Here is a 12,091-nt window from a genome sequence, read left to right as displayed (position 1 = left end):
TGAGTTTGCTTTACTAAAACTATAACTTTAAAGTCTTTTGTTGCATGTTATCCTGGAACCTTCTTACAAGGTAATCACTGTTTGCATAGAGATTTAAACCGTAGTCTTCAATAGCATTAAACCCCTGCACGGTCTATGTGTGACAGGCATGCAAAGCCATGTTAATGTTCAGAATATGAATTGCCTCTGGGTGGCTCCGACACCAAGTAGAAAACCAACTGTGTTGATATCAGAAGGCCTGATGGACTCCATGCGGCTCCCAGCCTGAAAACTTCACCGCTTTGACATGTGATGTGCTCCTCATGACACTGGCAGCACTGTCACTGAGAAATGGCACAAAGGCAACAAGCCCCCCTCCTTAGCCATGCACTTTGCAACCCCCTGGTGTTGCCTGTCCACAGTCTCTCCTGCCTGCCTAGTTACGGACAGCGCTTCATAAACACGGGGGGAAGTGTGGGTGGATAGGCCCCAGCTGCCTTCCTGGACACAGCCTCCATAATAAATTGACCTGAATGATGAGGGCACACAAACAGTATGATATGCATTATTCCTGTCAATAAAATGTCCCCATGTGTTATGGTCTTTGTATATAATGTACTGCAGCCTTTCTTCTAGCGGGGACCTATTTAGAGTCTCGACTTTTTTCTATTCATATTATGACTCTGTAATAGAATTCAGAAATTATATGATACTGTGTTGTATAATATTACACCAGTGCAGCGTATTTAAATCCCTGATTCCTTACTTATAAATTCAAGGCATCGCAATCTTTCAGGTTGTCTTTGAAGATGATGACCATGAAAAAAAATGCTTGAAAAAGAGAATGAGGATTTCAAAGAAGAGGTTTTTAAACTGCACAATGAGGTTTCTCATCTCAAAAATGCTCTGAAACGCTCTGAAAAAGAAAAATATTTATTAGGTAAAACTTTAAACTGGTGTTAGATCAAGATGATTAGTTTAAATGCAGCGTGTAAGAAATGTTACTAAAGTTGGAATTAATTGTTGACATGCTTCAGAAGGATGGCGACTTGTTTCTGGACTGTTGTCTTCTTCTGGTATTGAATGCTGATTTTGTATGTATTTGTAGAGAAATTCATACATATTTATTCTAATTTTAATGCATATATTTACATATTTTTAATTTATGACAAAGGAATATTTGCTGTGGCTTTTGAGACTTCTAATATTGCCTAGCAATGTGCCTAGAGTTCATATTTTGTGACAGATACATGCCGTAAAGTTACTGAAATAGAAAAGGGTTGTATGTAGACAGTTATATTTTTAAATTACGGTCTACTATTTTATCTTAAGGGAACTGTATTAAAACCTGCTCTCTCTCTAGAGTAGTTTTTGAGCTTCTGCAAAGCATTTGAATTTGCATTTCTTCATATAATTAGTTTGTGTTTCTGTGGAAATTTCTAAGAGAATCAGTTTCTATCAAATAAGCCGTCACTGCTTTTGACACCTGTGCTTTATTACAGCTCTTAAAAGGAGGAGTTTTTCCTGATAAGTACAGCGTACAGTATTTACCTGCAGGTTACTTCTCGTGTATTGCCAGAGTGAAATATTTAATGAAGGACTAGGAACTACGGCAATAGAGTAGAATTTAGCTGTTTAGCTTTGTTATGCCCATGTAGATTAGACCCAGTATCACCTTTAATAGTGGCAAGATGAATTTGACACAGACAATATTCCTGATTCCTGTTTATCATCTGATTCAATGGTGCTTCTTATCTTTTGGTAGTTTTGTATGAGCAATAAAGAACCACCTGCTAAAACACTTTGTATTGGCTGTGACTAACAGCAAGGATGTCCAGAATTAGTATTAATGAAAAGCTGTGGGCACTCAGTCACACTTGGCTCTTGAACTTACTTCTTCATCTCTATCTGACCAGCCGGCTGAACAGCAGGAAGAAGGCTGTGAATGTCAAGGGCGGCGGTGAAGGTCACAGTTCTGCCTGGACTCTCCTCCCTGGTGCATTCCGCTGCGTTTAGAGACTGACCTGAAGCAAACATGTTGAATACATTAATGTAGGCCTGTAATTTCATGGGTTTTCTCTTTCCCCTCTTGTTTTCAGATAAGCAAGTTCAAAGAACGTGATCAAAACTGGAAGCTGATGAGCAAACTGCTCAAAAGGTACTGTAATTTTTACTTTTGTAAGCTACACTCTCGGCAGAACGGTAACGAGCTCGAACTGTTGGCACTGTATAGTCCAAATAATGTTAGAAAGCTGACTTTAACGTGGAATATGTTACATTTTGGTTTATGGTAGTATAGCTTACTGTAGAGTAATAATGAATTGGTATTCCTTCAATGAATATTGTGATTTTGATTTTCTCATCCTGTCATATTGTTGTTAAAACACAGTGAAAATTCTGAACCTCAATAAACTACAGTAAAATGATTGAATACTTTAATAAAAAAAGTAACACATTCATTAAGCTTTTGAAGGCAGGGAAAGATTTGTATAGGTGAATAGCTAGGAACTTCAAAAAAGAAAAATGGTTATTTTTTGTAACCTGTGACTTGTTAAATATTCCACTATTCCTGTATAGAGCTGTTAGTATATATGAATTATTATTTATATGCTATCTGAGCAAAACAATAGCTGAACAAGGTATAAAAGTCAATGTTTTAAAAACACTTTCCAACACCAGTGTTTATTAATTAATAAGTGATCTCAATAAAAGGTTGACAACTCTCAGTGTTTTCCCAGTATAACATCTAGATATACTTCCAGTGGGCTTCCTATCTTGTGATAGTTCTCAAAGGACTTTTTTCTACAGTGTATAGTTCTCATTCTGAAAATTAAGAAATAGACACAGAACTTCTTCCTATAACAAACATTCCTCCTGTGAAACATTTCCAAAATGTTTTGTAGATAACTCACTCCTTTGTGGTGAAATATAAGGGAAACAGTGATACTTTTATGTGCTAATTCCATGATTACTAAATTCTCATGCAAATTCATATTTAAAATAAAATATTTTTGTGGGGACTGAGGCACTGGATTTCTAAAATCATCCCTTTCATTGCCTTTCGTTGTGACCTTAGATGAATCTGTCTTCTATGACCAAGTTTCCCACTCTGAAAATAGTGATACCTACTTATCTTTACAGGAGCATTGAAAGGGTAAGTTCATTAGGATTCTGTACGTGAAATCCAAAATCAGAAGTGGAATATTAATTGATCTGTCTAAGGCACTAGTCTATCAAAGAAGGGATGTGTCTTCTGTTAGTTTTTCTCTTTTTCTATCTAGGTCTGACAGTGCTCAGGAATCCCACTTAGGTTTGAAGTCTCATTGTGCTGGAAAGAAAGGGCCAGTCATCTGTTCCTGTACTGACCATTTCTGCTTAGTTCATTCGCAAAGTCCAAAGAATATTTTTAGTAGTACATTTTTTTCATCCTTTCACTCACAGGAAATTCTTCCTGAAGCTTACTCTATATTTTCCTTTCCTTCCCTTCATCTCCATACAACGAAGGACATTGTCTTACATCTAGTGTCTTCCCATAGATATGACCTCAGTCTGTGGATCTGAGCAGCAGCACAGGAACTCCTTTCTGTATGCCTCTCACATGCCTTCCTCCCGAACTGCCTCCAGTACAGCTACCCGGACAGGTATCCCTTCGCAGTCACTGTGCAGTCTGTCAAGTGAGCTAAATCATAAAACTGAAGTGCTGTGAGAAATCTTTGGAGCACTCCTTCTCTTCCCATTATCATTCTGATAATGACTCTAATTATATTTCCATTCCTGAAAGAAAAACTACAATTCTAAAAGATTAACTACATTGATTGAAGTTTCTGACTTTCCCCCCGCCTCCTTTGCATATCCCATTGAAAGATGTTCTCTCGATAGCCAGAATGTGCATAAAATCTTCTTTGGTTAAAAAGCTTTGATCTTTAAAGAGTAGCTGGCCATGAAGGCACACACTGCTGTGGTGCCCAGCAGTTGGACATTTCACTCCAGAAATGGAGTTCACAAAGTTGATACAGACGCCAGTATCCAATATACACTGTATAAGGAAAATTTAACACTTAAAAACAGGATTCAAAGCAGACACAGTCAGTAACAAGTGATGATGAAGCATGTTGGAAGCACTGTCTCTTACCTAGACTAACTAGAAATTACTGACTGATTTCTTGTAGATGGGACTTGGAGTCTGGATCGTCCTCCTGTGGCCAGGCAGCCAAGCTGTGCGCTAGCTGTGGGCAATTGCCTCTCCAATTTCTCTCAAAACATCATAAGAGATAGCAAGGACTGAGTTTTTCATAAGGACTAGAGCAGTTGCCCAGGGTTCTGATCACTGATGAACTTGAGGACCTTTGAACCTGTAGCTCCATATACCAGTGACTTAACTGCTAATTTACACTGTGTTCTGGTGGGAAAATATTCTCCTTAAAGCTGGATACAGGAGAGCAAGCATAGAAGAGCCATAATCTCTAGGCTACATGTTAGGATGCTCAGCATAGAGGAAGGGACTTTTCTATAATTTGTTCTTTCTTTCTTCAGATTTTTACTGAGTATTTTTGCTTGAGTTTTAGCGGGGGGGGGGGATGGTCGTGTTTTGTTTATTGTTTTATTGTAACTCATAGTCTAATTAATGTAAAATGCATAAATGATCTAGCAAGTCAAAACGCAAGGTTGTCCCTTTCTCATGCAGTCACAGCTTTGGTATGTCGTCAAGCTCGTGCATGAGTATTCTGTATCTAGTCTCATGAATTTCATATTCTTTGTGTCCAATGGCACAGCTTGAACAGAACTGGTGGCTTATTCTCATCATAGAGGGGTAGTTAGGCTACTTTTCCATGACTTGGGATATTGTAATCAAGCCCCATAAAACTCCCAGCAGCATACAATGTCGGCTGCCCTGATTTGTGGCTGAGCATTCTAGCTTCCAGGTTATTATGCTGAAGGGAAGCATTTCTCCATTTTTATGAAAGAAAATGAATGTCAGTGTTGTACTCAACATTGTCTGGTTTTAAATATGTTCGAAATGCAAATTCGGTAAGTAACAAACTCTGCTCCTGGTGACACTGAAAAATATAGATGTTTAACTTGCGAGTCCCAAGTGACAGTAGCTCTGAAGTCCCAGGCAGCTCAAACCCAGCAGAGCCAAGGAAGCTTTGCCATGCAATGTAACTGTTTAGAGGAGTTTGATTCTGGAAATTCTGAAGAATTCTTGAAGAATTCTGCTTAAATTGCTCTTTAGGCACAATCCTTTGTCCTCGGTGAGACTAGCTGTGTAATTTGCCTGACAATGTTTGTCTCGCGAGGATACGTTAGAACTTGCTGCAGATGATGTAGACGTCTGCTGATCTTTCTACAAATTTACAGTGGAATTGCCCCTGCAGTTCCAAACTGCCACTGCTGTTTGACTGTAACAGTGTTCCACAAATAATACCCGCTTTTCTGAGAGTTTAAGTCATCGAAGCCTCTGTTTCTAATCTTCCTACCTCCTGTGACATCATGCTCTGCTTATGTCAAAAGAACTTTGTATGTATGACTCTTGTGACATTATTAAACCCCACATAAAAATATCTAACTATAAGTGAAAATGTCTGTCTTTTACCAGTTATAATACAGAAATATGTGTATGTCCATATGTAGTCTCTTGATCAGGGAGACTGTACTTAGAAAGGATTTTTAGAGCATTATGCCTGCTTGTAGTATGAAATCCAACATTGATTCTCACATGTTTAAATTTCAGTTGATTGAAAGATTCAAGAACAAATGAAGGCAGAACTTGAACATGAAAGATCATTAGGTAAAGATCTGGTAAGATACTTATGTATACATTATTTTTTGTGAACCATCATTTATTGCAAATCTAATAAAATATACAAAACCTTTTTAATATCCCATAGATTGAATAAACTTATTTTTTAAGTGGGGAAATTGTTTTACGTGTGGAAAAAAGATAGGAAAAATACTTTATAGTTTTATTTTGTTCTTACTGTATTTTGAGAGGAACAGATGTAAACAATGCTACTAGAAATATTTTTTTAGAAAACACTACTATTTTGTTTTAGGAGGACTTGGAAAATATTTAATAAATGCAACATTATTTGAAAGGATTTACTGCTGCTGTTTACAAATGTCATAGGCAATGATACAGAGTTTTGTCTTAAAATATTTTTGTATTCTGCATTAGTCTCATAAGAACACTGCCTTTTATTTTCTTTTTACATGATCCAGGAACTTTCCAGACGGCTGGTCCTTTATTTTACCATTTGACTTTTTTTTTTTCCTAGCCTGATTTCGTACTGGCTTTCACACTGATCACCACTAGTATGTCTTTGTTACAGTAAACTGACTGGGTTTATTATAATAAAAAATAAAACACAGCTTGACTTGCAATCTAAATGTGCTGGAAAAGAATATGATACTGTTTAGAAGAGAAAAGGTTGTGAATAGAAAATCAGTACCACTTCAGTTATTTAAACATTTGCTTTTCTGCAGCTTGTCAAACTTTGTGCCAAGTCATAGCTGCTTTACTTTGTTTTGTTAATCTCAGCACCATGTGTCTTGGGCTTTTTTAATAGGGGGCCAGTCCTGGAGTACTCACTCAGTTTTCAGTTTCAGTGAGTCTGGGTAAGTACTGTAGGACTGCATTTTTTGAAAATTAGAGAAAAAACAAAATATAATGTTATAAAGTAGGTCTGTCAAATCAGTATGTGAAGGTTAAAAAAAACCTACAAAATAAGTTGCCTCTGAAATAAATGTTAATAAGCACCTTCATAATGAAAATAGTTTATAATTCTCATCACATTTTAAGAAAATTTCTTTAATCTGAAGATGTAAGCAGGACTATATTGGAATTAGGACATTATAAATGAAAGATTTTAAAATTTGATTGTCTAAATTTAGACCAGGGTATAGACTTTGCTCTTTCAAGGAAAATCTTTTAGGATAAGAATGTGCCAGCTGAGAATGCTAGCTAATGCTAAAAATTACAGTCTGATTTGTATATTTACCAAAAGCATTTGAAGGCATTATTGTAAGATGATATAACTGAGGGTTGATTTGGCTTCATAGTCTGTTTCTGGACTGATATGTAACATGAAAACAGCTTAGGCAGACTTCTGGATCGTAGCTGAGGCACCTAGAAACATCACTTTAAGTCACAAATTGAGTTGTGATAGTTCTAGAAATCACAGTGGGACCTTTAGCACCAAAGCCAGACATGAGAAAGCTTTTATTAATTCAAGAGAAAAATAAGTTTTCAAAATAAAAATATTTTTTTAAATAAATCTTGATTAGTAGACATGTTTATTTCTTTTTTATTATTATTGTTCCAGGGTTAGTTCCAATTTTTACCTAGAAATGTTTCATCTAAGGGGATCTTCTTGGATGAATTGGGAAAACCTTTCTTTGCGCAGAGTTTAAAACAAACAAGTTCATAGGAGTCCAACCTTTGCAAAGGCTGTTGAGTGAGATTTAGCCTCACTCTTCCCTCTCCTCCTAATTCTACAATTGAGCACACAGTTGCCAAATATCTAGAACATATTTATGAGGCGGGCTCTAAGGTCTTTTAGTGCTCCAAAATACAGAGTATGCATTGTGATTAATTGTGAAATGTGATGAAGGTACCTTGACTAATCTGCAATACCTAAGTATTTAAACATGCAGCTTTTTGTGGCTTTATCTTTTGATTGCATATTATCAAACAAATCAGTATTAAACACGAAAGAAATACAGCAGTAATGCAGTTAAGTCAGATAAGTCAGAGCAGTAATGGGCACAGTGAATGGGAAATAACATTGAAAGCTTCTCCTCTGGGAAACAGCAAGGAAGGAGTAGACGCAGTGAGAACTTAAATGCTTTGCTTATTGAGACTTCTTGTTGATACTCTGAGTGCATACAAATGTGGAAATGAAAGATGGACAAGCAAGAGAATAAAAACACTCTCAGAGTACATAGTGCTCAAGAGAAAGAGGAATGAAAACTGAATGTAAAAAGTTATTTGTAAGTAAGGTTGAATCTGAAAGTATAAATCCTGCGACATATGATTGGAATAAAGCATTTATGCTCTCAAAAGATCTTCTCTAAGTTTTAACAAGTTTTTAAAGCAATTTCATGAAGATTATTACATAAATATAGTATTTTCTGTATCACAATACAATTCTGCATATTTTTACTTTATTACAATAAATAAAAATGTTAGTGATATAAAATGACATTTCCTAATAGTTTAAATCCTGGAAAATGTAACCATGTTAGATGAAAATCAACAATTACAAAACAGAATCATTAGCAAAGTACTTCAAAATTGAATCAATAGTAAAATCCTGGAATAAATCTTCAGGGGGAAAATGTCAATTGATTAAGTGTTCCCCTTTTGTCATCTTTAATGATTCTGTCAAGATTCAGTTTCATTTTATTGTCTATAAACAATATTTTTGTTTTCCCATCATCTGAGTAGTACAAATTTATGAGCAACGCTGAGCTCATAACACAGAAATGGCTGCCTTTGTTACAACTCAGTACAAGCCAAGGAGTTGCTGTCACTTTCTAATGTTGTTGACAGTCCCAGCTTATATCCAACAGAGTTTTCGAAGAAAAAGTGTAAGTATTTTTCTCTCCAGTTATTATGTCCCCAGATGGTGAACTGAAAGACAGTTTTTCACTGTCATAGATCAAAGTGCTAATACAATTAGCTTTAAATCTGCAAGAAGTTGTATGCCTTTTGAATATGCTATTTACAGATGACTTCTTATTTTCTCATTTTAATACAATTTTTCAATAAACTGTAATTCTAGGTTAATAGTAGACTTTTTCCAAAGGTTTATGCCTATAGTTTTGTTCATATTTCTTGGTGGTTCCTTTTCACAACAGGAGAAGAAAGAAGACTCCAAGACAAAAGTGCAAAGTGTCCTGGGTGTGGCACAGAAAAAAGTATGCAATTATCTTTATTTCCTAAGTAAAATATAGATAGATTTTATTAGCTAATATTGCAAAGTGCTCTGCTTGTGTCATACCTCTGTTTTATTTGTCTTAGTCCAGTTTTTCTTTTTCCACGGGTTTGTGTTTTAACTGAGTAATTAAATACTTTCCTTACACTGCACTAGTAACTACTATCATTGCAACTATACTCTCTTAAACAGACTTTTTTTCCATTTAATTCAAATGGAGTTAAGTAACATCACTACTAGACTTGGTCCTTATCTTCTACTCACTACCCCTTCAAACTGAAACATGTACTCGCTGTCCCTTGTCCTTTAATCGAGAGAGAATGAACATGGCAGATGACAGGGCATGATGTTTGACAGCTATAATTAGTGGGTAAGCATAGCTCAGGGTTTGTCCAGCTGAAATCAGTTCAACTGATAAGGTACGAGTCTGGTGGAAGAAATCCCTTTATTAGCACTGTACCTTACAGATAGCTAAAAATACTGAAAAACATTTAAACACTAGACCCCAAATCCTAATTTTGTCCACAAACAGCAATGCTCTACCAAAAAAATACAATGTCATGAAGCACAGGGACAGAAAATTGGGATTCTTTCTGTTTAACATAATACCTACATATTTCAAGACCAAAAGCAGCACAAATTCTACCTTAAGCGGATGCCATAATATTGCAGAAGACCAACACCTTACTGTGCTACAACAGTGTCTTCACACAGCAAGTTTTTAAAAAGGTAGTCCAGGTATTAAATAAACTTTTATTTCTGAAGCTTAGGCTGAGAATCATATTTATCTACATGTGGGAAATATTTCCTCTACTTCATCAAGATTAACTAAGTAGGATGTGATCCTGAAGAGACTGTGGAAATAAAAGCAGAATTTAAAATGCTGCTAGGGCATTTGGGTAAAGCTGGCTGCTGAGTTAGTAACCAGCAGGAAAATCCTAGAGTATCTAGGTCCTAAGTGGTGCTAGGAGGCTCTTGAGAAATGACCACAATACCTGCCATGGAAGTCCTCCAGTTCCTCTACATTTTTATACCTGATATGAAGTATGGTTGCTTATTCTTGCAAACATATTCCCTTAATTTGTCCCAGCCTTCAAGGAACAATAATATATGCGTCATAAATATATACAGCTGAAGGAAATCTGACAGACAGATAAATATATGTGATCTTACTGCATTGTAGCTGTCGGTACTCAAAGGCTGTCTCAGGTTATTAAGAAACAACTGAATTCTCTTGAGATGAAAGCAAAGATTATTGCAAAACAAGAAATGTTATTGGGGTACAGAAGAGTCTGCAAATATATACATAACTAGATTTTTAAATGGTTTTAATACTTAGTGTAATTTTCAGAAGCCTATAGTCATCTATCTCCCAAACACTTTAAAATATGCCCACGGTCAAGTAAATGTACTAACTCCACAAAGCAGTTCATTCAAGCAATTCATTTGTCCTTCATGACATTCTAGTTTCATTTGAAATGTCATGGGAGGGGATTCCAGTGGCAGTGGCCTAACTCATTTTATAAGAAAATTATATGTCTTTGTGTTATTCTTGATATTTAGGGAGTAACTCTCCATTTATGCTTTCCTTTTTTTATGCTGAATGATCAAAACCACTTTGATTTATGGAGAGCAAGAGAGAAAGTGTGATCTGCTTTACATAAGTCATCCTCCCTTTCCAAAGACTTCCTCTTTTAAGTCCCTCTGCACACTTGCCAACTTTTGAGGCCTTTAAGTAGAAAAACACGTAATAGTAATAAGGAAAAATCTTTTAACATTTTAATAGGATTTGAAGGTTTTCCTTTAAAAAATGCTTTCCTCCTTTGTAAGAATGATTAGCACTTTTGAATCTATAACCAATTTCCATTAGTTCTTTGAACTATTTAAAAACTCATTCTACTATGAGGTTTCTAAATGTGACCATAATCAAATAAAAATGTAATTTGTTATCTGTACCTACTACTACATCCTGTCATTTACCAAAGGTGTGAGGAAATTTAAACTGTTTGGATATCTCTTTTCCTATGGATTATATTTTAAATATTTTAGAAAAATAATTGCCGGGAAAATGTATATGTATATTTGTGGACACATTTTAACTTTTTCAGAATATTTTTATAGCACAGAGTAAATGTAGGGAACTATTATAGAACAAAGGATTTTTTAATTGTCTTATTATTCTTAAAGTTACATTGAATTTAAGTTTCACAATGCCTTTATTTGAGTAAAGGTTGTTGATATCCCCGATCTTCTTAAAACTTCAAATAACAGGGAAAAAAAAGTCAATGTTTAGAAGTTAATATCTAAATCAACGTATTAATCAGCCTCACTTTTTGAAGCTGGATTTCCTTCAACAGTTATTTGACATATCCTATTAATCATAGTTAGATTTGGAAATCTATGGCATGTGGTGAGAACAAGCCATATGCTGAGATAAACGGAACTGGAGCACATCTAGGTTAGTTGAAATATGTGTGATGTTTGAAAGTGGTATTTCATTGTATTAAAACAAAAAATTGGCATACAGTTGGTAATTATCTATTTGTTACTTAGACTTATGGCTCAAAGTGTTAGAGCATAGAGGAGTATTCTTTACTGAAGAATTTCATTTATATTGATGTTTAATGGATTCAGTATCATTTAAGTACTACTTTGACACTTACCCAGATGTCTACTTGCCTTAATGCTTTAATCATACAGTAAAATCTCAGCAGCAATAACATAAAATTTCGATCTCAGTAGCAACAATGTAAAATTTCAACAGAAAATCAGCCTCCACACTACCTCCAAAACTTTTTTCTGTCCTTTTAAGGACAAAATCTTCCTCAAGCAGGAGGAGATTTTTGTTCAAAGCTAAAAAGGATGCTTAGATGCTATGAGAACTGTCTTGCTACAGAATTTTTCCTGGTCTTGCACAGATGTGCATCCTACCCCCTAAAGATTACGTAGGGGTTGAAAACTAGGTCTTCACCAGAAACTTCACACATACAGCTCTGATGTTGAGGGGTACAGGGAATAAAGAGCTGTGGGCAATAGTTAGGTCATTTCTATACTCGAAAAGCCTACATTCAAGTGTTTCTGCATGCCTAGACTCTTACTGAGGGGTTGTTAGTTTTTCCAGTAAACCTTTCCCAGTGTTGGGCTGGTCTGTTTGAAAAGAGTAGAGCTTTGGCCTA

At 35.6% G+C, this 12,091-nt stretch overlaps 1 long non-coding RNA gene across 6 annotated transcripts in view; it reads left to right on the top strand.

The window, feature by feature from the left end:
- Positions 1 to 12,091, top strand: part of LOC148057658 (uncharacterized) — a 50,938-nt gene that overhangs the window by 25,373 nt on the left and 13,474 nt on the right. For 2 of the 6 annotated variants that reach the window (XR_015708772.1, XR_015708771.1), the window contains exons 3-6: positions 2,079 to 2,137; positions 3,516 to 3,620; positions 5,711 to 5,778; positions 8,839 to 8,898. This is a non-coding gene — a long non-coding RNA (uncharacterized LOC148057658). Of the gene's footprint in view, positions 1 to 775; positions 838 to 2,078; positions 2,138 to 3,515; positions 3,621 to 5,710; positions 5,779 to 6,545; positions 6,595 to 8,838; positions 8,899 to 12,091 lie in introns of those variants that run through there. The other 4 variants (XR_015708784.1, XR_015708789.1, XR_015708778.1 and 1 more) reach the window with 4 other exon arrangements.

The sequence above is a fragment of the Nipponia nippon genome, unplaced genomic scaffold (genome assembly GCF_047370975.1).
Source record: "Nipponia nippon isolate SJK-2023a ecotype South Korea unplaced genomic scaffold, ASM4737097v1 scaffold_1, whole genome shotgun sequence".
Taxonomy (NCBI): Eukaryota; Metazoa; Chordata; class Aves; order Pelecaniformes; family Threskiornithidae; genus Nipponia; species Nipponia nippon.
Note: the sequence above shows the minus strand (reverse complement) of the source record. Positions and strands in the feature narration are given on the sequence as shown.